This window comes from Chiloscyllium punctatum, chromosome 46 (assembly GCF_047496795.1).
Source record: "Chiloscyllium punctatum isolate Juve2018m chromosome 46, sChiPun1.3, whole genome shotgun sequence".
Classification (NCBI taxonomy): Eukaryota; Metazoa; Chordata; class Chondrichthyes; order Orectolobiformes; family Hemiscylliidae; genus Chiloscyllium; species Chiloscyllium punctatum.
Window position 1 is genome coordinate 34,542,029 of NC_092784.1, and position 23,849 is coordinate 34,565,877.

Here is a 23,849-nt window from a genome sequence, read left to right on the forward strand (position 1 = left end):
TTACCTGGGATGGAGAAATGAGCTTGAAGGAGAAACTAGTTGGGCTTGATTTATTTTCTTTACAGGGGGAGAAAGTGAGGACTGCAGATGCTGGAGATCAGAGTGTAGAGTGTGGTGCTGGAAAAGCACAGCAGGTCAGGCAGCATCCGAGGAGCAGGAGAACTGGCGTTTCAGGCGTAAGCCCTTATTCAGGATTCCTGATGAAGGGCTCATGCCCAAAATGTCAATTCTCCTGCTCCTCAGATGCTGCCTGGCCAGCTGTGCTTTTCCAGCAACACACTCTCTACTTGTTTGCTTTACAAGAAACACAGGGTTGGGGGGGGGAGGGGGGGGAGGGGGTAGAGGAGACATGATTGAGGTTTATAAAATTATGAGGTATGGACAGGGTGAATAGCGAGCACCTGTTCCACTTGGTTGAGGGGTCAATCATGTGAGGGCATAGTTTTACAGTGTGACGCTGGAGATTCAGAGAGGATTAAGATCTGGAATCCATTGCCTGGGAAGATAGTGGAGGCCAGAGATCTTACCAACTTTGTGTGGATGGGCACTTCAAATATCATAACATTCAAGGATATGGGACAAGTGCAGAAAATTGGGATTAGTGCATCTTTAGTGGTAGTTATGTTGGTGCAGACTTAATGGGCTGAAGGGCCTATGCTATGCTGCATGAATCTATGAAACCCTGTATAGCCAAGTTAAGGATCCAATGTTGCAATAAAATCTCCTCTCATTCTCCGAAACTCCAATGAGATAAAAACCAACATACTCAAGCTCTCCTCAGAAGAATATCCCTCCATACCTGGGAACAACCTATTGAACCTTTGGACTTCATCTGATGCCAGTACATCTTTCATTAATTAAAGTGAACCAAACCTTCTCTCAATATTCTGGGTGTGGTCTAACGAGTGCCTTGTAGTTAAGCAAGCAGTTTTATTCCTCCCTCAATTACAGATTTTACCATCTGACCGTCGAGAGATCAAACATTTATCCTTCAGCAAGAAATTCAGCGAAACTACAAAGCAGCTAACTTTTGCAATCTATATTTTTCCAATTGTGACCAGTCGTGCCACATAACCTTATGATCTCAAGCTGAAGTTATAACATTCAGTATTGAATCGGATTGTCTACATATATCTTGCAGGAACTGCCTCTTCACATCTTTAATCAAGACAAAGGCTTCACAGGCTATCTTGCTAAAACTGAAAGGTAACAGATACTTAACTGTTGCAAACAAAAGCAAAGTACCAAGGTGTTGGAGATCCAAAATAAAAATGAAGTGGAGAAACTTAGCAGGTCTGACAGCATCTGAGGGGGAAAAAGAAACTAATATTTCCAAAAAGCTTTCTTTGAACTTGAGACATTAACTGTTTCTCTCTCCATGCTGCTGTCAGATCTGCTGAGTTTCTCTTGCACTTTTTTAGTTAAACATCACAATTTAATGGCAGAATATTCAATAAAAACTTTTGACACAAGCACAGACCTCCTAGGACAACAGATTATTAATCCATGTTAAACATCTGAACATACTGTCATGAATAGTCAAATGGTCACATGACATCAGCTTGAACAATGAAATTCATCCAGCAGTACAATTATATTCTCTTATTTCAAAGGGGACAGATATTGGAGCTGTTTGATATCAAAAGGTAAATTAAGTATCTTTAGTAGATTTAGTTTGAAGGGCAAAGCAGCATACATGACAACACCATGAAATAAACAGGATAATTCTAACCCCCTTCCAATTTCAGTTTGAGGACCAAGCTGCAGGTGTCTCTTTGTTACAAACAGCTGAAGACATAGCTCCAAACTTTGGGGGTAAACAAACGGGAATTGGAAAGGAGGCCAGATTTAAGAGAACGGAGTTCAGGATTGATAAAATCATGGAAGAAATGGAATGTAAAGGTTGAGATTTTTTAACCTAAGGCACTAAGGAGGCAAAGGATAGAGTCAACCAGGACAGAATACTAGGCAAGAAAGACCAGTTACAACAGCAAACATTTGGTGAGTCAAAGTTTCTAGAGGGTGGTAGCTGGGAAGCCCATCAGAAGGTATTCAGTAATGGAGTCTGAAGGGGACAATGATTTCAGGAACACAATCGGACAGATGTTGGATGGTGGAAGTAAGCTACCTGTGAAAGAGAGAGAAAACAGACAGACAGGATAGAGAGAAGGAGTCCAAACCTTGGAAAATATTAAGTAGGAGATAGGAATTGTACGAGAATCAATGCTGAAGAGGTTCAGTTTTATGATTGAACTGGTGAATGTGTATCCAAGGGCAGGCCCAATCTGGACAAAGGGAAAACACAGCTTGGTCAACCACTTCAATGGCAGCAGATCAAGACCGATAAGGTATATTCTATCATAGAGTATCAGGAGAACAAAAATCAGTTGCTCCCAAATACAGAATGATTTCCCACCATTAGGAATTGATTTATTAACTTAGTCATTAAAATTCTAATGGTTTTGGAAAATCTAATCAAAAATACTTAGCCTACAAGTGTGGAGTAAACACCATGACTACAGTTAAAATTCTGACGGAGGTAAAATTGGAGCTAAATAAATCTAGTGATACATATGCACTGGACACTCTTCAAACATACTGTCTATCAAACACATGATTTGTCTGAGTTCATTCAATGTGTTGCTAATTAACTCTCTACCTGTTTATTTTAATCAGAATCCCTACAGTGTGGAAGCAGGCCATTCAGCAAAACAAGTCCACACCAACCCTCCAAACAGCATCCAACTAGCCTGGACACAATGGGCAATTTAGCCTGGCCAATCCACCTAAGCTGCACATCTTTGGACCCACGTAGACACGGGGAGAATATGCAAATTCCACACAGACAGTCTCTAGAGGGTGGAATTGAACCTGGGTCACTGGTGCTGTGAGGTAGCAGTGCTAACCACTGAGCCACCATGCCACCCCTGCATAACCATATGAACCAGCATTAAGCCTGAACCGAGATTGATGAAAATCACCTTTCAAAGTCACCTTTCAGATCGAGACCAATGAGGAATATTATACCGTAGAGTATCAGAGAACAAAAGTCAATTGCTCCCAAATACAGAATGATTTCCCACCATTCCTGTCTGGTTCCTGCCAATTACATATCCAAAAAATTAAAAACAAGGTGGAAAACAAAGGCAGGAGCAGAAGTTGCTGGAAAAGCTCAGGTCTGGTAGCATCTGTGAAGAGACATCAAAGTGAACACTTCATGCACAGTTACCCTTCCCCAGAACTTCAATTTCTCTGCACAGAGCTGCCAGACCTGCTGAGCTTTTCCAGCAACTTCTGTTTCTGATTTATAGCATCCACAATTCTTTCGGTCTTTATTTAGTAGAGAAGAGGGTGAGGAGAAGGCATACCTCCTACAGTAAGTTACTTCTTCACTCACCATGTGGACTCCACATTGATACCGGTTTAGTGTATATTCAGATCAAGCTCAAAACCAGAAAACCACCTTCAGACAAAGCTGCAAGGTATCAGTCAACCTGTTCAATGTAATGAGTTTGAAGTAAAGATTTTGTGCAATGTCATTTTCTATTCCAGACAGAGGTAAAAAGCTTGAACAACTATGAGCTCATCATTCAATTAAGCTGCACATTACAGGATTAGAATGTACTGCAGTTCCTAACAGCCCTTAAAAAGACTGCAAAGATGAATAGGAGAGTGAGTAATAGATTCACATCACCCAGCAGAGATCAGTCATACCCTCAAAATGGTGGCTGTAGGAGGGTGGAGGTGCTGGGCACTGTCAAAAGATTAGGAGAGACATGAACTGAAAATTCAGGGTCAAATCCTTTGACTAATTATGCTGGTCTACAGCCAGATCATGCATAATTGGAGAGAGGTGTTTCAGTGAGTAGTGCTGGAAGGAATATTGCTGAATACCTCAGAATTGAAATGCCTTTGTACCTATCTATTCTGTATTGAGGGCATTGGTGAGGCCACGAGTAGTAAGGGAATAGTCCACAATACACACACTGGTCACTAGAGGGGTCAGATGGGTTTTACTTATTTGCTTTCACCCCCCACCCCACAACACAGAAAAGTAAAGTAGTGGCCCACATTGAACATTTTTGTGACTTCCCTCCTGCCAGAAGCAAATTGAACAATAGCTGGAACTTAGATAAATCCAGTGCCAGGGTTTGAAAACAAAAGGTGGAGTTGAGACTTTGTAAAAAACAACTTATTTATAATGACAGCGGCACAAATATTTTGACCTCGAGCAGCTCCTCACACTTATTCCATCCTCTTCCTACACCATAGGGAAAATTCAGTATCAATGGAAGCAACACCAAAACACACGCAGTGAGACGTGGTAGCACTGGAGGGGGTGCAAAATAGATTTAGCAGGGTGTTGCCTGGCTGGAGTTTTAGTGATGAAGATAGACTGAATAGATTGGGGGGTGTGTGCGCACGCGCGCGCATGTGCGTGTGAAATTAGGGACATAAGCAGGGTAGACAGGAAGGAACTTTTTTCCTTGGTGGAAGGATCAATTACCAGAAGCTACAGACTTAAGTAAAGAGGGTGGGAATCCTGAACTCATTGCTTATAAAAAAAAGGGTGGTAGAGGCAGAAATCATCATAACATTTAAGTAGTATATGGTCACCTGCGGTGCCATGGTTGCTTCAGATACTTGTTTTGACCAGCACAGAATAGATGGGCTGAAGGGTTTTTTTTCTATACTCCTCTAAAACGAACTGCCTTTTCAACAAAATGCAGATTCTGAAGATTATTTAACAGTAAACAATGTTTCATGAACTGGCCTGAACTCTGCATGAAGCAAGGGTTGCTTGAGGAGGGCAATGCTGATGTGGTGGATGTAGACATTTGATAAATCACCACGTAGCAGATTTTTCAGCAAAGCTGAAGTCAATGGAATTTCAAGGACTGCAGCAGCACAGATACTGACAGTGCCAGGAAACAACATTAGCAATTTGTTTATCAAACTGCAGCAAAGTTATTGTGAGGTTTCCCAGGTGACAGCACTGCCAAGACAGTCTTGTATTGGTCTCACTTAGTAACCCTTCAACTCTGTTACAAGTTCTCAATTAAAGTACCATTCTAGAACATAAGGACCAAAATCAAGATCAGTAATCCAGGGCAGTCAATGACGAGTGCTGCACTGTCAAAGGTGCTGTCAAATCAGAAGTCAAACCAGGTCCCATTGGACAAAGGATACCAAAAGGATCACAGACATCATTCAGAGTGAACATTGTACATCAGTACCAATGGATTTCTCCACATCTTTTGCGCAATGATTTTTGTCTCCATCAGTGATAGGAACATCTTAATTAGCGACATTCTTTTGAGCAAAAGGGACATACACATTTCTACCTGAAACCAATTTCTAACACACTCTAGAGTGTGCATGTCAAGACCAAACTTTTTACCAGTGCTTTGTACAACCGGTAGCTGACCACACCCCTTCCCTCTTTTCTGGGCTTCTTCCTGCTCATTCCATTATCTCTTAGTTATGGACACCAGAGGAATACAGTTTAAACAATAAAATACACAATATGTTAAAGATTGACATACTTCAAATCAATGGGTTTTCAACAATATGCTCATGTTGGCTTGTGCACTGCAGCAGCATAATTTATGTCCTTAACTCTCAGCCACATCCAACCTTGAAGGTAGAAATCTCTCATGGTTTTTAACCTATTGAGGCCTATAACTTCCACCAGAAAAATATTTAATATTTTATGGAAGAGATTCACATGTCCAATACTGTAACAGTATGATATGGCCCTAAGGCAGTTACATGACAGTCTCTCCACTACACAGTGTGCTACAGTACTTAGTTACAATAAGTACCTCCATATCCAACGGCAACAGGCAGATTTAAGCTGATCAATTAATACTTGGCAGTTGATTTTTGTATGACGAAAATCAAGAACTTGCACCCATGTTGTCAAGATTACCAAAGACAAAATCAATGAATAACTTTTTCCAAAGTGCACCAACTGCTATGAAATATTACGGGAAGATAATTTCACATAAGGTTGTTTAAGCAGCAAATCAGTGGTGAGCATGTAACCATTTTGATGCTAATTTGGGAAGAATGGCAAAGACAGAGGAACGCCCTGTATTTCTCCGAAAGCATCAAAATTGCATAGATCTTAACACAATAATGCTGTGCACTCAAACACAGCACAAATCCTGATTTAAGTCAAACAGTTTTGACATTAGGTGGTTACAATATTCGAGCTGGAAATGCTTCCCTCCGGTCTGTAATTTCAGCTTGTGTTAGGAGGGAGCATTAAACATTCCGAAGCAATGACATGTGCAGACTGGAAAGTTCAGATCATGAGAAGTCATTTTTAAATATGCTGATTAAGTGCAAGGCTCAAACCTTCCAATAAGGAACAGCAAACTCAAAGTTTGTGAGAAGATTTGTAGTTCGGGTGCTCGTTGTTGTGGTTCTGTTCGCAGAGCTGGGAATTTGTGTTGTAGACGTTTCGTCCCCTGTCTAGGTGACATCCTCAGTGTTTGGGACCCTCCTGTGAAGCGCTTCTGTGATCTTTCCTCCGGCTTTTGTAGTGGTTTGTCTCTGCCGCTTCCGGTTGTCAGTTCCAGCTGTCCGCTGCAGTGGTCGGTATATTGGGTCCAGGTCGATGTGCTTGTTGATTGAATCTGTGGATGAGTGCCATGCCTCTAAGGATAGCTGGTCGTGTCGTTTCGTGGCTAGTTGGTGTTCATGGATGCGGATCGTTAGCTGTCTTCCTGTTTGTCCTATGTAGTATCTTGTGCAGTCCTAGCATGGGATTTTGTATACTACGTTGGTTTTGCTCATGTTGGGTATCGGGTCCGTCGGTCTGGTGAGTTGTTGTCGGAGAGTGGCTGTTGGTTTGTGTGCTGTTATGAGTCCTAGTGGTCACAGTAGTCTGGCTGTCAGTTCAAAAATGCTCCTGATGTATGGTAGTGTGGCTAGTCCTTTGGGTTGCGGCATGTCCTCGTTCCGTTGTCTTTCCCTTAGGCATCTGTTGATGAAATTGCGAGGTTATCCGTTTTTGGCGAGTACATTGTATAGGTTTCTTCTTCCTCTTTTTGCAGTTCTGGTGTACTGCAGTGTGTTGTGGCTCTTTTGAATAGTGTCTTGATGCAAATTTGTGTGTGTGTTGGGGTGGTTGCTTTCGCAGTTTAGGACTTGGACACCCCAACACACACAAACAAAGTTGCATCAAGACACTATTCAAAAGAGCCACAACACACTGCAGTACACCAGAACTGCAAAAAAAGAGGAAGAAGAACACCTATACAATGTATTCACCAAAAACAGATACCCTCGCAATTTCATCAACAGATGCCTAAGGGAAAGAAAATGGAACGAGGACATGCCACAACATAAAGGACTAGCCACACTACCATACATCAGGAGCATTTCCGAACTGACAGCCAGACTACTGCGACCACTAGGACTCATAACAGCACACAAACCAACAGCCACTCTCAGACAACAACTCACCAGAACGAAGGACCCGATACCCAGCATGAGCAAAACCAACGTAGTGTACAAAATCCCATGCAAGGACTGCACAAAACACTACATAGGACAAACAGGAAGACAGCTAACGATCCGTACCCATGAATACCAACTAGCCACGAAACGACACGACCGGCTATCCTTAGTAGCCACACACGCAGAAGACAAGCAACATGAGTCCAACTGGGACAACACTACTATTATAGGACAAGCCAAACAGAGAACAGCCAGGGAATTCCTAGAGGCATGGCACGCATCCACAGATTCAATCAATAAGCACATCGACCTGGACCCAATATACCGACCACTGCAGCGGACAGCTGGAACTGACAACCGGAAGCGGCAGATTCAAACCACTACAAATGCCGGAGGAAAGATCACAGAAGTCCTTCACATGAAGCTCCCTAGCACTGAGGATGTCACCTAGACAGGGGACGAACCGTCTGCAACACAAATTCCCAGCTCGGCGAACAGAACCACAACAACAGCAAAATCACTCAAGTGAAACCAGCAGGCTAGATTTGTCATTTTAAACTGCTCCAGCTACAGGGTAGGACCCTGCCTAATCCAGGCTCAATTCATTACAGTCAAAAATACCCATTACTGAACTCTGGAAGTTGGTGGATAAGAAATCCAAATCTTTTTGGACAATTCCAATTTTGTTAGTTATTAGTATTTAACTGAAATCCACACTTAAAATTTAAGTTGCCACCCTTGAATAGGGTTTTGCTGTCTCCACTTTATTGCAGATGGCCTTCATGAATTAAACCATCAGCTGTAACTGGCTCAAATGAGCATTGAGAGGAGAATAGAAATCTACCAAACTTACTGCAATTCAGAACTGAGCGCAACTTATACCAGAGTGCTTGGTAGTGTTGCTACCTTTGGGCCATGAGGCCTGGTTTTAAGTCCCACCTACTCCACAAGTTTGTCATAACGTATCAGGTTGATTAAAAATATCTATAATAAATAAAATAATTCAAACACAAAGGTGGCAGGACCTGAAGATATGTCACAGCTGCATGATCAAGAGTTTGTGGTCTAAGGCTAACAAGCCTGCACCAAGTGTTTGACCAGCCTTGTCTCAACAGTGGAGACTGAACTACAGGCACTGCAATATATCAGGGAGAGGGGAAAATCGCCTGGATTCTTTGTACAAGGAGACAATCACACTTCTTGGGATAGGGGCTTCTCATTTAGTCAGTGCTCAGGGATCGGGGTGTGAGACAGCAAGAGAGGCCGATAAGAGGACCAAGGGGGCTGGAACAAAAGAACCTCAGCCTTTACAATTGCCCAATAGGTTTGAGGTTTTCAGTCTGTACATGTAAGAGTAGGGACTGTGGGATGGACGAGTTAATAGCTGATGCTACAATAGTACAGGAAACCATTCCAGTGAGGAGAGCAAAAACGAACACAGTTAATAGGAACAATATCATCAGAGGGACTGTCACTGTGCTCTGCAGCAAAAAAAAGTACAAACCCATACATGAGAGATACCTGCCTGGTGCCAGGATTCAGGACATCAGCTGAGAGCTGGAGAGGAATTCCCACGGTCTGGCAAAGAGATCTAGTCATCATGGTCTACGTAGGTACTAACAACATTGGCAGTTCACCAGTACCAGGGAAAATGGGAACTGCACTCGTGACATTGTCAACATCTGAACAGTGTTATTGCCACAGTTCTCACAAGCCAAATTAATAGGGAAGTCAAGACGATTTTAAGACTACATAGTATTCAAAACAAAATACGATAAACAGAGCATAAATAGAAGAAAACATGGAGGTTGGCTAACGTGGTGCCACTGTTTAAGAAGGTGGTAAGGACAAAAGCCAAGGAACTATAGACCAGTGAGCCTGACCTCAGTGGTGGGCAAGTTGTTGGAGGGAATCCTGAGGGACAGGATGCACATGTATTTGGAAAGGCAAGGACTGATTAGGGATAGTCAACATGGCTTTGTGCATGGGAAATCATGTCTCTCAAACTTGATTGAGTTTTTTGAAGAAGCAACAAAGAGGATTGATGAGGGCAGAGCAGTAGATGTGATCTATATGGACTTCAGTAAAGGCGTTCGACAAGGTTCCCCATGGGAGACTGATTAGCAAGGTTAGATCTCTTGTAATACAGGGAAAACTAGCCATTTGGGTACAGAACTGGCTCAAAGGTAGAAGGTGGTATGGAGGACTGTTTTTCAGACTGGAGGCCTGTGACCAGTGGAGTGCCACAAGGATCAGTGCTGGGTCCACTACTTTTATCATTTATATAAATGTATTTGGATGTGAACATAAGAGGCATAGTTAGTAAGTTTGCAGATGACACCAAAATTAGAGGCGTAGTGGACAGTGAAGAAGTTTACCTCAGATTACAACATGATTTTGACCAGATGGGCCATTGGGTTGAGAAGCAGCAGATGGAATTTAGTTTAGATTAAAGGGAGGTGCTGCATTTTGGGAAAGCAAATCTTAGCAGCACCTATACATTTAATGGTAAGGTCCTCGGGAGTGTTACTGAACAAAGAGACCTTGGAGTGCAGGTTCATCGCTCTTTGAAAGTGGAGTCGCAGGTAGATAGGATAGTGAAGAAGGCGTTTGGTATGCTTTCCTTTATGGGTCAGAGTATTGAGTACAGGAGTTGGGAGGTCTTATTGCAGCTGTACAGGACATCGGTTAGGCCACTTTTGGAATATTTCATGCAATTCTAGTCTCCTTCCCATCGGAAAGATGTTGTGAAACTTGAAAGGGTTCAGAGAGGATTCACAAGGATGTTGCCAGAGTTGGAGGATTTGAGCTATAGGGAGAGGCTGAACAGGCTGGGGCTGTTTTCCCTGGAGCATCGGAGGCTGAGGGGTGACCTCAGAGGTTTATAAAATCATGAGGGCCATGGATAGGATAAATAGGCAAAGTCTTTTCCCTGGAGTCAGAGAGTCCAGAACTAGAGGGCATAGGTTTAGGGTGAGAGGGGAAAGATACAAAAGAGACCCAAGGGGCAACTTTTTAATGCAGAGGGTAGTATGTGTATGGAATGAGCTGCCAGAGGAAGTGGTGGAGGCTGGTACAATTGTGACATTTAAAAGGCATTTGGATGGGTATATGAATAGGAAGGTTTGGAGGGATATGGGCCGGGTGCTGGCAGGTGGGACTAGATTGGGTTGGAATATCTGGCCAGCATGGATGAGTTGGAACGAAGGGTCTGTTTCCGTGCTGTACATCTCTATGACGCTATACCCTCGAGTTTTTGACTCCTTTACCCGGGGAAAAGACAGTGACTATTCATCGTATTCATGCCCCTCATGATTACATAACACCTATAAAGTCACCCCTCAGCCTCCGGTATTCCAGGGAAAATAGTCCCAGGCTGTTCAGCCTCTCCCAATAAGCTCAACCCTCCAACATCTTCGTAAATATTTTCTGTACAGTTTCAAATTTTCACATCTTTCCTATAGCAAGAAAACCAAAATTGAATGTTGTCCAAAATTGCCCTAACCAATGTCTTGTGCAGCCACAACATAACCTCCCACGATCTCTCATTAATCTATATTTAGGCTGAAAAAAGTACATGGACAAAGTTGGCCTAAGAGGAAAGCAAAGAATGTTATTGACTTAGTTTGAGAACACTAGAGTTCCTCTAGTTCTGGAACCAGAAAGCAAGCCATTCATAACCTGGTATTGTGAAACGAGTTTCAATAACTGTCTCATAATAAAGGCACCCCAAGGAAGCAACAATCAGACACGACAGAATTGTACAATCAGTATCAGAGATGGAAACACTACCAAGACTAACTCTTTTTAAAACTTGAGAGCAATAAAGACATGAAAGCTGACTTAATGGCGACAGGTAAAGAGTGGCAAGGTGAAGGAGCCTTGGATAACAAGAGCAGAGGAGCTTCTCATCAAAAGGAAGCAAGCTGAAGGCTGAGGAAGCAAAAATCTGGCACCGCTTTAGAGGATTATAGGGTCACAAGGAAAGAACTCAAAAATGGACTGAGGAGAGCTAGGAGGCGGGGGAAGGATCAGGGAAAACCCAAAAGGCGTTCTCTCTGTACATGAGGAATAAGAAAATGATCAGAGAGGGGGTAGAGCCGATTAGGGAGAGGGAGGGAACTTACATCTGGAGTCTTAAGAGGTAGGGGTGGCCCTCAATGAGTTTTTTGCTTCAGTATTCACTAGAGAGGGGGACCATGTTGATAGCGAGAATACCATGGACCAGGTTAATAGGCTTGAACAGACAGATATTCAGGAATTGGATTTGGTGTATCTGGATTTCAGTAAGACTTTTGATAGTGTTCTCCATGGTAGGCTCAGTCAGAAAGTTAGAAGGGATGGGATCCAGGGAAACGTGTCTGTCGGGATACAGAATTGGCTGGCCAAAAGACAACAGTGAGTGGTAGTGGATGGAAAGTATTCCGCCTGGAGCTCGGTGACCAGTGGTGCCCCACAGGAATCTGTTCTTGGGTCTCTGCTCTTTGTAGTTTTTATAAATGACTTGGATGAAGAAGTGGAAGGGGGGGTTAGAAAGTTAACCAATGACACAAAGCTCGGTGGGGTTGTAGACAGTGTCGAGGGTTGCTGTAGGCTACAAGACATTGATAAGATGTTGAGCTGGACTGAGAAGTGGCAGATGTTGGACGGTCATATCCGAATGCTGAATACAGAATTAAAGACACGACTCTTGGCAGTGTGGAGAACAGTGGGATCTTGGGGTCCATGTATGTAGATTCCTCAAAGTTGCCACCCAAGTTGATAGGGTTGTTATGGTGTTTTGACTTTCATTAGCAGAGGGATTGAGTTTAAGAGCCGCAAGGTTTTGCTGCAGCTCTATGGTTAGATCCAGTTCTGGTCACCTCATTATAGAAAGGATGTGGATGCTTGAGAAAAAGAGTGCAGAGGAAATTTACCAGGATCAGCCTGGATTGGAGGGCTTTCCTTATGAATAGGGATTGAGTGAGCTAGGGTTTTTCACACTGGAGAGAATGAAGAGTGGTGACTTGATAGAGGTGTACAAGATAATGAGAGGCATAGAGTAGATAGTTGGGACTTTACGCCAGGGCAGAAATTGCTGACACGAGGGGTCGTAATTTTAAGGTGATTGGAGGAAGGGAAAGGGGAGACGTCAGAGGTAGGTACTTTACACGGAGTGATGGGTGTGTGGAATGCACTGTCAGCGGTGGCAGCAGAGTCAGAGACATTAAGAACATTTAAGCAACTGCTGAGCATGCACATGGACAGCAGTAAATTGCAGGGTGTGCCGGTTCGATTGATCTTAGATTAAGATAAATGGTCAGCACAACACCATGGGCCGAAGGGCCTGTACTGTTCTATATGTTCTAACTTCAGGGGTGTAACAATACACATTTAAAGGGGATATGTTAGAAAAACATTTTTAGATACATTCCAATGATTAAGAAAAGTTCCAATGTCTTAATGTGGGTAACCAGAAAGAAAGACAATTAAAGATAGTATCAGGCTTAAAAAGTATATGCAAAGACAGATGACAGGTATGAGGTTTGGAGAAGACAAACAGCAAAATTAATAAGGAGGGGAAAGTCTAGACGACAGAGAAAGCTGAGAAATATAAAGATAGCTATAATTTCTATAAATATTTTAAAAAGAAAAAAAGTTAACAAAAGCTAAAAATAGAAGGCAAGTTTGGAGAATTGAAAATGAAAAAGGAGATGACAGACACAGTAAACACGTGGTTTTACACCAGTATTCACCATGCAGGGCACAAAAAAAAATTCTAACGCAGCAACAGATCTGGAAATGGAAAAGAGGAGGAATTCTGAAAACGCTAATCACCAGGGAAGAGCCGAGTGAATTGATGGAGCTGTGGTCTGCTAAGTGCCCAGGTAATGAAGGACTACACTCTACTCTCCGAAAGGAGCTGGTGAGGAAATTGATACATTAGTTTTAACTTTCTAAAATTTCCAAGGTTCAGGAGAGTACTCATTCGTTCAGAAAATAGCAAACATAATTCTTTTATTCAAAATGCAGGAAACTACAGGCCAGTTAGCATGTCATGTCCCCTAAAAATCTTCTGTTTCAATCAAGGTCACCCCTCATTCTTTTAAACTCCCATGAGTACAGACCCAACCTATTGTCCTCAGAAGACAGTCCTTCTATACCTAGATCAACCTTGTAAACCTTCTCTGGACTGCCTCCAATGCCAGGACACCTTTCCTTGCAGAATGTTTCAGAGAACACCTCTGGGACACCCGGACCAACTAACCCAACCACCCCGTGGCTGAACACTTCAACTCCCCCTCCCACTCTGCCAAAGACATGCAGATCCTTGGACTCCTCCATCACCAGACCATAGCAACACGACAGCTGGAGGAAGAGCGCCCCATCTTCTGCCTGGGAACCCTCCAACTACAAGGGATGAACTCAGATTTCTCCAGCTTCCTCATTTCCCCTCCCCCCACCTTGTCTCAGTCCCAACCCTCAGACTCAGCACCGCCTTCTTGACCTGCAATCTTCTTCCCGACCTCTCCGCCCCTACCCCACTCCAGCCTATCACCCTCACCTTAACTTCCTTCCACCTATCACATTCCCAACATCCCTCCCACAAGTCCCTCCTCCCTACCTTTTATCTTCACCTGCTTGGCACACCCTCCTCATCCCTGAAGGGTTTATGCCCGAAACGTTGATTCTCCTGCTCCTTTGATGCTGCCTGACCTGTTGCACTTTTCCAGCAACACATTTTTCAGCACCTTTCCTTAGGCATGGGGACAAAAACAGATCACAGCATTCCAGCTCATGCCTCGTATGGTTTTAGCAAGGCCTCCCGATTTGAATTAAAAAGGTCAACATTCCATTTGCCTTCTCTCTTACGGAGGCACGGTGGCTCAGTAGTTAGCACTGCTGCCTCACAGCACCAGGGACCTGGGTTCGATTCCCACCTTTCTATGTAGAGTTTGCACATTCTCCCCGTGTCTGCGTGGGTTTCCTCCGGGTGCTCCGGTTTCCTCTCACAATCCAAAAAGATGTGCAGGTCAGGTGAATTGGCCATGTTAAATTGCTCACAGTGTTAGGTGCATTAGTCAGGGGTAAATATAGGGTCGGGGAATGGGTTTGGGTGGGTTACTCATCAGAGGGACGGTGTGGACTTGTTGGCCCAAAGGGCCTGCTTCCACACTGTAGAGAATCTAATCTCTTGCATGCTGAAATTGTAGATATGTTCTAATCAATCTGTCTTTACACATTTCCAAAGCAGGTGGGACTTCAACCTGGACATCCCAATTCAAAAGGTAGGGACACTACCACCACACCACTACACACATCTGTTGAACCTGGATGTCAGCCTTCAGGATTTACACATGAGCACTCCCAAATCCCTCTCTGTTGCAGCTTTCTGCAGTTTCCCTTCCTGTAAATAATGTTCAGCTTCTTTATTCTTCCTGTCAAAGTGCATAATCTTGTTTTCTCACATTATATTCTATCGACCAAGTTTTTGTCCACATCTTTGAAAGTGGAATCGCAGGTACTTAGGATAGTGAAGGTGGTGTTTGGTATGCTCTCCTTTATTGGAGAGAGTATTGAGTACAGGAGTTGGGAGGTAATGTTTCTGCTGTACAGGACATTGGTTCAGCCACGTTTGGAATATTGTGTGCAATTCTGGTCTCCTTCCATATGGAAAGATGTTGTGAAACTTGAAAGGGTTCAGAAAAGATTTACAAGGAATTTGCCAGGGTTGGAGGATTTGAGCTTATAAGGAGGGGCTGAATAGGCTGGGGCTGTTTTCCCTGGAGCATCAGAGGCTGAGGAGTGACCTTATAGAGGTTTACAAAATCATGAGGGGCATGGATAGGATAAATAGACAAAGTCTTTTCCCTGGGGTCAGGGAATCCAGAACTAGAGAGCATAGGTTTAGGGTGAGAGGGGAGAGATATAAAAGAGAGCTAAGGGGCAACTTTTTCACACAGAGGTGGTACATGTATGGAATGAGCTGCCAGAGGATGTGGTGGAGGCTGGTACAATTGCAACATTTAAAAGGCATTTGGATGGGTATATGAATCGGAAGGGTTTGGAGGGATATGGACCGGGTGCTGGCAGGTGGGACTAGATTGGGTTGGGATATCTGGTCGGCATGGACGGTTGGACCGAAGGGTCTGTTTCCATGCTGTACATCTCTATGACTCTATGACCTATTTTTTTTCTGCCATCTCTAAACTTGACTATTGTACACTCACTTCCCAGAGCCAAGTCATTCATAATGATAGTAAATAATACCAGAACTGATCTTGGTAACACTCCACTATTTACAGGCTTCCATACTGAAAATACCCCGTCTTTTCCCAACTGTCAGTCTATTTGTTATCGAAATCTTTCTCCATGCTAACTTAACACAGCAGATTCTTATTCTATTTAGTAGCCTAACATGTGGTACATAGCAACAACCTTCTGAAATCCAGGTATACTGCTTCTCCTTTACCTAATCTACTTGTCACCGCTGCAAACAACACTAGTAAATTCCTCAGACACGATTCCAGTGAGGAAGCTTGATTCTAGGAAAGGGACAAGTTAACCTGGTTAAGGATTGCGTTAGATTGGAAAAAAAACCAATGTCGCAAAGATTAGTGATAAACCAGAGGAACCAATTTTAAAAACCAAAAGACAAATCAAAAAATACTACCAAGGAAGATGATAAACTTTGAGGGTAAACTTGCAAGTAATTTCCAACCAGGTAGCAAAAGGTAGGGTGGGGGTGTCCAAAACTAGACAGCATACGTTTCAGGTGAGAAGGGAAAGATTTAAAAAGGACCTGAGGGGTAACATTTTCACACTAAGGATAGTGCATGTATGGAACAAGCTGATAAAGGAAATGAAGGAGATGGAGACAATTAGAACATTTAAAAACCATCTGGATGGTTATATGAATAGGAAAAGGTTGAGGGGGAATATGGGCCAATGCTGGCAAATGGGACTAGGTCAGATTGGGCTGGCTGGTCAGTGTGGATGGGTTGGATTGAAGAGTCCGTTTCCCTGCTACATATCTTTAATGACTTTTCCAAAAAGTAAGAACTCTTGGAAGAATACTATTTGTGCATCCACTATCTCCAACGCTACTTTGTTTAACATGCTAGGAACCATCAGGTCCAGAGGACTTCTTGGCATTTAGCCCCACTCATCTCCCTTGTACATTTCCTCTAGTGAGTTAGTATTTCATTCCCTTATCTCAGGATTTAGTTTTTGGAATGCTATTAGTGTCTTCCACTATGAAGACTGATGCAAAGCATTTATTCAGCTCAAGAATAAAAACAAAGAACTGCAGATTAATTGGACACTTCAATTTATTCAACTCCTCTGCCATTACCTGGTTTTCCATTATTATTGCTTTGTCAGCATGCCCAGGATTTGAGGCTATAATCAGGCAAGTCATTTATTTTAATACATAACTGAAGCAGGCAGTGGGGGTCAAATGGCCTCCTCCCACTCCATGTTCTCCACTGCTGTCTAATCAAGACTTGATTGACTACACTAAAAATACCCATTTAATCCAAACTCAACCCATCCACTCAGGCAATTCGTAAACGCCACCAAATTTACATATCGATAATCTTAGAGCTATCAGCCCCAAAATCTTTGGAAAAGGAGTGCTCCTGCCAGGGATCCACAAGGATGGTACATATAAATTCCCCAGTTTGTCCCAATCTCTCAGAACACGAGGTGACAAGTCTCCAGTGATGTCAAAATGCTGTCAGTTGTGCAGAAGCAACCACAAAGTTGATCCTTTGCCAAGACCAGACGAGGAAAGCTCAAGGTTGTTAGCCGGGAAAAGAAGCTTCAGAGGGGATTTGCGGAGCGCAACAAAAGATTAAAATAGGTAAATATGGAAAATGCAAAGACGGGAGGCACACGTTCAAGCCAGTAAATGACAGATTTTAAAATGTCTTCAGGAAATTCTGGATCACTTAATGCTATTATCCACTATCAGTGGACCGCCAGTAGTTCAAAGCAGCCATTCACCACTACCTTCAAAGAGATTAGGGGATGGACAACAAATGCTGGCCGCCACCACCAACAAAGAACCTTCAATCCATCATTTCTACATGAATCCCAGAAACCGAACTCATAGTCCTATCCACCTTGCAATGTGATTTTACCAAGATTACACAGTTGTCAGTCTCCCCACCTGCTATACTGACCGAAAACCATACAAGGCGATGAATCACACATTCCCACGACAACTGAAGCTCCCTTCTTCAGCATCTTGGCATTCCATATCCACACCGCACTCCAAACTGTCCATCCACTATATTTGGTCCTACCAGTGTTCATTATAGTGAGGAGTCACCATTAAAATCTCAACTGTTGAGTAATAAACCATTGCCTCCATTAAACTCACAACAGGTCACTTTGTCAAAATGCAATCTACACATTACCTAGAAAAAATGAAGCTGATAAAATGACATATATTGCATGTAGTTCACTGTAACAAGGCTGATTTCCATGCTCTAATATTGACATTTAAAATATTTTCACCACAACAACCTTGGAAATCTGGAGACAAACAGTGCAAAGTGCTGAAAGGAGACAGATGGTCAATTTGGACCTCTAAGGAGAAAGGGCTGTTTTATCTAATTCTGATCTCTTCAGCCACTTCATTTGTATGAGAAGAGCAAACCAGACATTTTCTGACAATATTGGGAGGGGAGGTTTTCACCAATTGTCCCCTTGAATGGAGGGACAATAGTTTGGCAAGTGGTTGGGAGTCTATACATTAACCATGCAAATAAAAACAGCAAGAAGCCAGATAGAGCACAAACTGTTGGAAGGAGTACACCCAACCACTCAGTATCTGCAAAAAGCCAGCTGCTGGTTAACCGCTCAGATCAAAGAAATAAACATTGGTAAATTCTGCTGATGTTGCAGGATTCTCCAGATTACTTGCTCCATACAGCTAATGGAAGCACACACATGAGGAGGTTGAAGCAAAAACCATAACCCCTCTGTTATCTTTCTCAATGTCTATTTTAAACAATCCAGTCATATTGGGGTTGCCAAAATGTCACCAGTTCTACAAATGTAAACAGTTCTACAAGTGCCCCATTTAGGAGATGTCACCAATCACATCAATTAAAAAAGGGGCTTATGAAGGGCTTTTGCCCAAAACGTCGATTTCCCTGCTCCTCGGATGCTGCCTGACCTGCTGTGCTTTTCCAGCACCACACACTGATCTAAACATCAATTTAAAAGTCTAATGAATGAGAAGAAAGCAGCATTAATCTCTAGGGACCGCTTGGTATCCCTACCTCCGAGCCAGAAAGCACATGTTTAACTCCCATCTGCTGCAAGGATGTGCAATGACATCTGAGCAGTTTGAATAGAAATGATCTACATTGACTACTATCGTCAATTAAGCACCCTACACACAACGTGGCGGTTACCAGACACCAAACAGGAATGACAAGATTACTATAGTCAAGAAAATGTTTGAAATGTAAACACTGCAATAAACAACATGCTTTTCTGAACAATGACTGACACCAATCAACATTGGTGCTGGGAATTGACAAGTTAACACTTGGAACATTGCTCAATGATTGGTGCACAATATCAAGGTAGAATTTGGATAGGAATGAAACAAAGAAATATGGGGATAATGTGGTAAAATGTTATGGAGACTGCCTGAACAGCAACGTCTTCTCATATTTCCCATTTACACGCTAACCGTTCATCAAATCTGACGGGCTACAGGGGGAAAAAAAAACCAAAGTGTTTGTTTGCTTGCTGGATCCGATCTGACTGGAGTACATCCAGCAATTTTTTGGTTTCAGAATCATAAACATTTGAAGAATAGAACAAAACCACTTTGTTGTACCAAAATCTGAACTCAGAGAAAATGGGCTAATTGGTCTCACACTCTTCACCCCCCCACTAGACTTATTTTGCCCCTTACATACAATCCTCCTGTGAAACTATTCAATCACTGCAAACCCCTTTGGTTATCACCAAAAATCACAACCAAAACCATTCAGGACTCTCAAGCTAATTTCCTTCCCATTGCCCTCTTTGTTGCTGAGCAGCAATATTAATACAGGGTAGCATAATCTCATGACAGTTAATATCAGCTAAATAGGAAATGTTGGACAGAGAGCATGCACAGATTAAGGTTTGGTCACGGACGACCTTAAGCCAAATGGGTGTGAACAGGTGACTGTTCCTCTGAGCATATCCACAGCTGGAACATTGTGTCGGGGGCGGGGATGTGGGGGTGGGGTAATGTGCCGAGGGCAGGGAAGAAGAGGGCGAGGTTGTGGTGATGCGTTGGGGGTGTGGGGGTGGGTTGGTGCGTTTTGGGGGTGGGGGTGGGGGTGGGGGTGGGGGGGTGGGGTCAGGGGTGGGGTCGTGCGTTGAGGGGGGTGGGGTCAGGGTTGGGGTCGTGCGTTGAGGGGGGTGGGGTTGGGGGTGGGGTCATGCGTTGGGGGGGTGGGGTTGGGGGTGGGGTCGTGCATTGGGGGGGTGGGGTGAGGTCGTGCGTTGGGGTGATGCGTTGGGGGTCGGGTGACGCTTTGGGTGGGGTGGGGGGTGAAGTTTGGCGTTGGGGGGTGGAGTGAGGGGTTGGGGTGATGTGTTGGGGGGCAGGGTTGGGGTAATGTGTTGGGGGGGCAGGGTTGGGGGTTCAGGGTCAGGGTGATGGTTTGGGGGAGGGGTCGAGGTGATGGTTTGGGGGCATGGTCAGGGTGATGGGTTGGGGGGCGGGTTCGGGGGTGATGGGTTGGGAGGGTGGGGTTGGGGGGTGATGGGTTGGGGGGGCAGGGTCGGGGGGGCGATGGGTCAGGGGGGGCAGGGTCGGGGGGCGATGGGTCAGGGGGGGCAGGGTCGGGGGGCGATGGGTCAGGGGGGGCAGGGTCGGGGGGCGATGGGTCAGGGGGGGCAGGGTCAGGGGGGGCAGGGTCAGGGTGATGAGTTGGGGGGGCGGGGTGATGAGTTGGGGGGGCAGGGTTGGGGTGAGGGGTTATGGGGGGGAGGGGTTGAGGTGATGGGTTGGGGGGCAGGGTTGGGGTGAGGGGTTATGGGGGGGAGGGGTTGTGGGGGGGAGGGGTTGAGGTGATGGGTTGGGGGGGCGGAGTTGGGGTGAGGGGTTATGGGGGGGAGGGGTTGTGGGGGGGAGGGGTTGAGGTGATGGGTTGGGGGGGCGGGGTTGGGGGTGATGGGTGGACCAAGCCCCGCCCTACACTGTCGCCATGGCAACAGGGCCGTCCCCGCCCTAGCGACACTGAACCCTGACCCCCACCTCATCATCCCCCGGCCCCCGGCCCCCATCACTCCCCCTCCCCCGGGTCACAGGGAGACCCCGCCACCGCCGGTAGCCGGTACCCGCTCGCCTTTACCTGACAGTGACGGTGCTCCCGGTACCTCTCCCCCACCGTCCCCCTCTACCTGACGGTGACGCTCCCACTCCCGGTCGCCCTTTACCTAACGGTGGCGGTGAAGCCGCTCCCGCTCCCGGTGCCTCCGCCGCTCGGGCCCTGACAGGAGGGGCGGGACCCCACCCCCTTGACGTCACCGTGTCGCGCTCGTGCACCAATCAGAGCGCGCCTCACCGCCATGGTTCCCGCCCCCGACCAATCGGAGTTCGCGTCCGTCTGATGGACATAGATGCTGTCCAGTCCGCCTGGAGCTGAGGGCGACCAATGGAGGACGCGCACCGCCCATACCGTGGTTTCCCACCAATAGAAACCAGGAACAATATTGAGCGGCAGCGGCTCCTGCCAATCGGCTGCGAACAACAGCGAGTGCCTGGGTGTTGCTGTGGTGCTGATGTTGCGGAGAGAGAGAGGGATGGAGAGAGAGAGAGAGGGATGGAGAGAGAGATGGAGAGAGGGATGGAGCGAGAGAGAGAGATAGAGAGAGAGAGGGAGAGAGATGGAGAGAGGGATGGAGGGAGAGAGAGAGAGGGATGGAGGGGGAGAGAGATGGAGAAAGACAGAGAGAGAGGGATGGAGGGAGAGAGAGAGAGGGATGGAGGGAGAGAGAGAGAGGGATGGAGGGGGAGAGAGATGGAGGGAGACAGAGAGAGAGGGATGGAGGGAGAGAGAGAGGGATGGAGTGAGAGAGAGAGATGGATGGAGGGAGAGAGAGAGATGGAGGGAGAGAGAGATGGAGAGAGGGATGGAGGGAGAGAGAGAGATGGATGGAGGGAGAGAGAGAGAGGGATGGAGGGGGAGAGAGATGGAGAGAGGGATGGAGGGAGAGAGAGAGATGGATGGAGGGAGAGAGAGAGATAGAGAGAGAGGGAGAGAGAGATGGAGAGAGACAGAGAAAGAGGGATGGAGGGAGAGAGAGAGGGATGGAGGGAGAGAGAGAGATAGAGAGAGAGAGAGGGATGGAGGGAGAGAGAGGGATGGAGGGAGAGAGAGAGATGGAGAGAGACAGAGAGAGAGGGATGGAGGGGGAGAGAGATGGAGAAAGACAGAGAGAGAGGGATGGAGGGAGAGAGAGAGGGATGGAGGGAGAGAGAGAGGGATGGAGTGAGAGAGAGAGAGAGGGATGGAGGGAGAGAGAGAGTTGGAGAGAGACAGAGAGGGAGGGAGAGAGAGAGATGGAGAGAGACGGAGAGAGAGGGAGGGAGAGAGAGAGAGACAGAGAGATAGAGAGAGAGGGAGGGAGAGAGAGAGAGAGGGAGGGAGAGAGAGGGATGGAGGGAGAGAGAGGGATGGAGGGAGAGAGAGGGATGGAGGGAGAGAGAGGGATGGAGGGAGAGAGAGGGATGGAGGGAGAGAGAGATGGAGAGAGAGAGAGAGGGATGGAGGGAGAGAGAGAGATGGAGAGAGACAGAGAGAGGGATGGAGGGAGAGAGAGAGGGATGGAGGGAGAGAGAGAGAGGGATGGAGGGGGAGAGAGAGATGGAGAGACAGAGAGGGAGGGAGAGAGAGAGATGGAGAGAGACAGAGAGAGAGGGAGGGAGAGAAAGACAGAGAGATGGAGAGAGACAGAGAGAGAGAGGGAGGGAGAGAGAGAGACAGAGAGATAGAGAGTGAGACAGAGAGAGAGGGAGGGAGAGAGAGAGAGATGGAGAGAGACAGAGAGAGAGAGTTGGAGAGAGACAGAGAGAGAGAGGGAGGGAGAGAGACAGAGAGAGAGGGATGGACAGGGAAAGAGAGATGGAGAGAGACAGAGAGGGGGATGGAGGGAGAGAGAGGGATGGAGGGAGAGAGAGGGATGGAGAGGGAGAGAGAGATGGAGAGAGACAGAGAGAGAGGGATGGAGGAAGAGAGAGATGGAAAGAGACAGAGAGAGAGGGAGAGGGAGGGAGAGAGAGAGGGATGGAGAGAGAGAGGGGGATGGAGAGAGCGAGAGGGATGGAGGGAGAGAGAGAGATGGAGAGAGAGATGGAGAGAGAGACGAGAGGGAGGGAGAGAGAGATGGAGAGAGAGGGAGGGAGAGAGAGGGAGAGAGAGATGGAGAGAGACAGAGGAAGGGAGAGGGAGAGAGACAGAGAGAGAGGGAGGGAGAGAGAGAGGGATGGAGGGAGAGAGAGATGGAGAGAGAGATGGAGAGAGATGGAGAGAGACAGAGAGGGAGAGAGAGATGGAGGGAGAGAGAGTTGGAGAGAGAGAGAGAGGGAGAAAGAGATGGAGGGAGAGGGAGGGAGAAAGAGAGAGAGATGGAGAGAGACGGAGAGAGAGAGAGGGATGGAGGGAGAGAGAGAGATGGAGAGAGAGATGGAGAGAGAGACGAGAGGGAGGGAGAGAGAGATGGAGAGAGAGGGAGGGAGAGAGAGGGAGAGAGAGATGGAGAGAGACAGAGGAAGGGAGAGGGAGAGAGACAGAGAGAGAGGGAGGGAGAGAGAGAGGGATGGAGGGAGAGAGAGATGGAGAGAGAGAGATGGAGAGAGATGGAGAGAGACAGAGAGGGAGAGAGAGATGGAGGGAGAGAGAGTTGGAGAGAGAGAGAGAGGGAGAAAGAGATGGAGGGAGAGGGAGGGAGAAAGAGAGAGAGATGGAGAGAGACGGAGAGAGAGAGAGGGATGGAGGGAGAGAGAGAGAGATGGAGAGAGACAGAGAGAGAGGGAGAGAGAGATAGGGGATGGAGGGAGAGGGAGAGAGATGGAGAGAGACAGAGAGAGAGGGATGGAGAGAGACAGCGAAAGAGGGAGATGGAGAGAGATGGGGAGAGAGACAGAGAGAGGGAGGGAGAGAGACAGAGAGAGAGGGATGTAGAGGGAGAGAGAGATGGAGAGACAGAGAGAGAGAGGGATGGAGGAGAGAGAGAGATGGAGAGAGACAGAGAGAGAGGGAGAGAGAGAGAGAGGGATGGAGGGAGAGAGAGAGATGGAGAGAGACAGAGAGGGAGGGAGAGAGAGAGATGGAGAGAGACGGAGAGAGAGAGAGATGGAGAGAGACAGAGAGAGA

The 23,849-nt window shown here is 46.0% G+C and overlaps 1 protein-coding gene across 13 annotated transcripts in view; it reads right to left on the reverse strand.

Moving 5' to 3' along the window:
* The window catches only part of LOC140467942 (EVI5-like protein), a 340,764-nt gene extending 319,765 nt beyond the window's left edge, over positions 1-20,999 (reverse strand). For 7 of the 13 annotated variants that reach the window (XM_072564018.1, XM_072564024.1, XM_072564021.1 and 4 more), the window contains exon 1: positions 20,911-20,997. The gene's annotated coding sequence lies outside the window, so the exon portion shown is untranslated. Of the gene's footprint in view, positions 1-20,825 lie in introns of all 13 variants that reach the window. The other 6 variants (XM_072564014.1, XM_072564019.1, XM_072564020.1 and 3 more) reach the window with 6 other exon arrangements.
* Between the last annotated feature and the right edge of the window lie 2,850 nt (positions 21,000-23,849).